General features: G+C 41.5%; 1 pseudogene; it reads left to right on the top strand.

Moving 5' to 3' along the window:
- The first annotated feature begins 2,955 nt into the window (after positions 1 to 2,955).
- On the top strand, positions 2,956 to 3,422 carry LOC147422838 (uncharacterized; annotated as a pseudogene).
- The last annotated feature ends 2,164 nt before the right edge of the window (positions 3,423 to 5,586 follow it).

Raw genomic sequence — 5,586 nt, 5'->3', positions numbered from 1 at the left:
CCGGGATCCTCGGAGCAGTGCCGGAATGAGCTTTATAGATGATTGGAATAAAAGCGGGAATGCAGTTACCGGATGCAAAAATGGATGTCTACTATTTTTAGCCATAAATGGAGCATACGGAGTCAGATGGACATGTGGTTCATTCATTGCAAAGTTTATGCTAGTATCTTTGATTCAAGCACCTAACTTCATCAAATGGATGCCCGAGCTAAGGACGACAAATTTAAGTGTAATCACAATATTTATGTTGAGATTACGAGAATGTGTAAATGGGCACTAGAATGCTTGTAATTACTATGGGTTAGGAAAGTGGGCACGAATGAGTTTCAAGTTGTATTCGGAAGTGTAGTTTCATGTATCGTTTATCCTTTAGCATTTGGGTGGACAATAAGTGTGAACTGGTTTAAGGGTTTCACTATAAATGTCACTTTTGCTAATGATATGGCGTTCACTTGTTCATTCTTGTGAGCTACACTCTCCTTGAGAGCAACAAGCTTTCTAGCTTGTGTGCCCATGTAACTTGATGAATCAATGCATTGTGTTTCTCTCAATTAATATCTTTCTGTTTAGGTGTTCATTAGCTTAAGCTTTCCATTGATTCATGCATGCTTTATTGTGTGTGTGTGTGTGTGTGTGTGTGTGTATGTGAATGGTTGAGCCCAAGAGATCCCCTTGTCTTTGTTTGAGCTTGCTTGAATGTTTACTTGCTTGAGGTGTGTGTGCTTTCTTTTGATAAATGCTCTTTGAATGCTTGTGAAGAAGGTTAAAGAGTGATTAGTTAGTTGATTTAAGCACCATCCTTTGCTTGCTTATGCTTGTGGGTTTGCTTAGGGAATGACATAATAGCTTGTGTGGAAGGTAATGAGTGAGTTAGAATGATGTGTGTGCATGTTTCATTGAACCCATTGCTTACTTATCTTACCTATTATATAGGTAGTGTGTGTGTATGCATGAGTAGAGCTTATGGATGCAAATCTATAGCTTATGGATTGATTAGTTGATTGAGAAAGGACTGAGGAATGTGCGTGTAGATTGATTAGGATAAGTGTGAGATTTCCAGGTAGCATAGCTATTGACCATTAGAGTTGAGAGTGGGTAGATTAAGCATTGGTATAGTGTCTCTCCCGCAAGGGATAAAATTCCATCTACTAGCTGGGTTAGAGCTCTTCAGGATGACCATGATAGAGATATCACAATGGGCATAGCTGATTAGTAGTCTAACTACCCATTCCTACAAGATGGGGAACGATAGCCTAAGCTAGTTGAGTGCTTGCTATGCTAATTTTACCTTAAGGAAACCGTCCAATCGGTTGCAAAACCGTTGGAATATATATTAGTGCTAGAGTAGCGTTAGGAGTAGATTAGATTGACGGATTAGAGTGGTTGGAGAAGACACCATTCCAACATCCTCTTCGACGGTTGAGATTACTCCCGCATCCATTGTTATTTGCATTTAGGAGTAGGATTAGGCAGGAATTTTCATAAGGGATTGGTTGCAAGTGAGGTAGGCATTTTTTTATTGCAAGGAGAGGTAACTTGGGTAGTCCAGCTAGCGTATCCAGAGGCTTAAACTTTTTCGGTGAGTTCATCTTACCCATTGAGTTAGTCTACGATCCCCTACTCATTGACGGCCATAAAAAGGGGCATTCTTGTGATTGTGAGAAGGTCACATCAAATCCTGTGTACTACGAGTACTTTTAGGAATCTAGGTTTAGCATTGGGTGATATATATGGTCAAAAAGCTCATTTGTATGCTTAAAAATGGACCTTTGGTAGTCCGACTAGTGTATCTTGAGGCCCAAACTCTTTTGGTGAGTTCATCTTACCCATTGAGTTAGTCCACAATCCCCTACTCGTGATAGCCGTAAAAAAGGGGCATTCTAGCAAATACGACAAGAATTGACCACATATGCCAATTTAGAGCTCATTTTACATTCAGACCTTCACAGAAGTAAAGCACAGGCTCCTAATTACAGAGCCAAATAAAAACCAACTTTTTGGATACTCCATTCACAACATACCCTGTCTATGGAGTGATCTAGCTCATCCAATTTTTGTCCAAATTTTTTTGTTTTTGCATATTTGGGATGAGCAGGCCGTGGGCTTTCTGCACACCAAAATTTGGCCATTTTTGAGTTGTCGATGGAGTGAGTCAATGGAGGGAATAAAGCACATATTTGAATTGCTGGATAGGTGTAGGCTGAAAAACAGGTGCTACAGGTGAAATTTGGGCTGAAATAGGCCTTCAAACAAGTTCTTATAATGTCAAAGCACTTGATTCTGAGTACCGAGACAGGGTTTGTACTGCCTATTTTGGTTCCTAAGTGCTGCAAAGCCTTAGAAGAGACATTTGTGTCTAGCACTTTTCTTGGCAAAGTTGGTTTTGGTAACATCCTATGATCTCTAAAGGAGGGAGGTGCTGCCGAAATTTACCTAGAATGTAAGTGACCCAAAAGGGCAACATTTTCATTATTGCCAAATTTGGGCCATATGGTATATGATGCATACCTAGCATGATATTAAGGTCTTAGGACATGTTTTGAAGCTAGGAATCACCCAAAACAATATAGTACATGTTGACATATTTTGCAGAAAACAACAAAAACATTCACTTTCACTGAAATTGGCATAACTTTTGCTTCGGAACTCCGATCTAGAAAGTTTTTTTATCGCTTTCGAGAGCATAAGCCACTCTACAAAGTCAAGAAAACATCCAAACACAATCTGCTAGGTTCCAATGGCACAGAATAGTTTGTGGTCGGGGTTTTCCAGAAGTGACCAAAAGACCTCCGTTTACACTCGAAAGTTTGAGTGGTTCAAAAGCCAAAAACGCTACAAGTTTTTATCCTATTGTATTATGGACACAGGACATAAAAGACATCATTGCAACATCAAAAACACATTTTTGGTGCAGGATAAGTGCATAAAGTGGACCTTCTAAGCATTGCAATGCATATGCATTCAAAACTCACAAAAATAGTAAAAACGTCAAAAACTGCAACCACTATACACTGCACTTAAACACAAATTATTGACAACTAGCAAGATGTCTGTCAAAGACTTTGCGAAGCAACTAAACATGGGATGTAATCCATTCCAAGACATGCATGCACATGCATCTAGCATTGAATATAATGTCAAACAAACGTTTGTAGATGCTAGTGCCTCTGGAGCTAAAGTTTATTGTGAGCCAATGAACATGTACCTAATCAAGGTTGAAGAACATCCAACTCCAACATACCCAATTCTATGGGCGAACAACCAAGGAGACCATTATGTAGACAAGGATGGAGTATTGTACGTCTTCGCATCGGACCCGAAGAATGTGGACAACCTAGGAAGCGTCATTCCAAACGGACATGCCACAAGGGACGAACCAACTTGGACACAAGAAAGGCCATGTAAATTTCCAACTTATTTGATTTCTGAATCACCTGGAAAAGGAAGCCACAAGCACAACACTAAATCTGAAGAAACAATTTTAGTGCATAGGCTTAAAACGTTAAATCCGCAAAAGGTGATATATGAAGATGTTGAATGCAACTTTTAAAGAACCCTTGAAACGAAAATTGTAGACTACCCATGGGAGAACACCTTATATGTCCATAGGGAAATGGTAGACCATGTATGCCAATATTATGACTCAAGAGGAGAAGAGTATGTTAGGATCAACCCGGTTGACCTTAGACACTTTTTCTCAGTTTCAGACAAAGCATTGTTCAAGAGGCATGAGCACCAAAAGCTGTGACTTTCATAGAAACCAAGCCTAAAAGTTTGAACCACCTACGTCTGGGCATACCAATATGCCTAATGTGAGAGGAACGAGTAGAGAAGACAACGGTGGTATTATGGCTACAGAAGAGCTAATCAAGCCACATGATGGAAGAGTAGATCTTCCCAGGACAAGCATCCAAGATGACGAGCGGAGACACGATGATGAGTACGCTCAACGAATGAGACCTTGACAATTGCAAAAGTTGGTGAAGAGGGATGATGGATCCACAAATCCACATGACCATATTTCCACTTTTAGGCAAGTTTTGAGAGCAGAACGAGTTTCAGAATCTCACACACAAATAGAGGGATTTGGCCTAACTCTTGAGGGAAAAGCACAGTCATGGTTTCAAACTTTGGAGCCATGCATGAAGATAGTCTCCAGAATGTGGAAAACGACTTTATTGCAGCATTTTCTAAGATGGGTCCAAAGCATAGCACAATCACGTACATTAACGCCTTCAAGCAAAAAGAGAATGAGTTGGTGAGGGACTGTGTGAATAGGCTAAAGAAATACGTCGCAAGATGCCCAGACGATGAAAAGCCTAGCCAAAATAAGTTGATTTCAATCTTTTTAGCAGGCTTGTGAAACAAAACATTGCATGCAAACATGTACGTAAAGAAACATAAGAAAGTGAATGAGTGTTGCATAGATGCAATGGACTTTGAGGACTGTTAAGTATGGAGCCTGATTTACCCTTGTAATTTTCTATGGTAAAAGCGCACATTTGTAAGGCCCCCATTATGAGGAGAAGCCATCGTGCGTGAAGGAAAATCACTCACCGAAAACCAAAATTTTCACGGACAAGAATCAAGGGCAACTTTAAAGGCCTCGGGGGCGGAGGCCCCCGAGACTTTTTTTCGTCGGAATATTCTTTTTCGCCGGAATATTATGACCGGACGGCGGCCGAAAAGTGGTCGGAAAACAACCGGTCGGTTGGCCGGTGGCCGGTAGTCAATGGCCGATGGCCGGTGGTTGGAAGTCAAATATGGCTGGTGGCCGGTGGTCGGAAGTCAATGGCCGGTGGCCGGTGGCCGAATTCAAAAGCGGACTTGTCTTCTCAAGGGCGGCCACACATGGGCGGATTGGAGGGTCCGATTTGGACTTATTTGAACAAGGGCGGCTACACATGGCTGTCTCTCATAAGAGAGGGCAGCCCTTTTGGCGTATAAAAGGAGGCCATTTCTACACACATTGCATAGTGTGAAGTTGATGCAACAAGGTGAGTGTGAGGTGGTGAGAGTGAAGCAAGGCGGGAGCTCCATTAAGGGTATAATCCCTTTGTAAACTACTTCTTGTTTTGAAGTACTAAAGCCATTGAGTGGCTTCTTTCCCGTGGACGTAGCCCACATTGGGTGAACCACGTATATCGTGCGTACTCTCTCTCTCTCTCTCTCTACTCTATAATCTCATGTATGTAAATCTGTCTCTCTCCATTAAGTAATCTACTCAATTATCTATTTAGCTACGTCTTATTTCCTAACAACTGGTATCAGAGAAAGGTTTGCTCGTAGCTAAATTATCTCAAGGAAAGGATTCCTTGAATTGAGTGGGAGTTATGGCGGAGGAAGGGAAGCTCAAGATTGAGAAGTTCAACGGCAAAAACTACCAACATTGGAAGATGCAGATTGAAAACTATCTCTACCAGAAGGACCTCTATTTGCCACTAGGCGGTCTTGCGAAGAAGCCCGCAACAATGGCAGATGAAGCATGGATTGTCCTTGATCGAAAGGCATTGCGAACAATCTGGTTAAGCTTGGCGTCAACGGTGGCCTTCAATGTTTCGGAGATGAAGACCACGGAGGACTTGA

Source organism: Adiantum capillus-veneris, chromosome 27 (genome assembly GCF_014529385.1).
Source record: "Adiantum capillus-veneris isolate H3 chromosome 27, ASM1452938v2, whole genome shotgun sequence".
Lineage (NCBI taxonomy): Eukaryota > Viridiplantae > Streptophyta > Polypodiopsida > Polypodiales > Pteridaceae > Adiantum > Adiantum capillus-veneris.
This window is presented reverse-complemented; position numbering and strand designations above follow the sequence as displayed.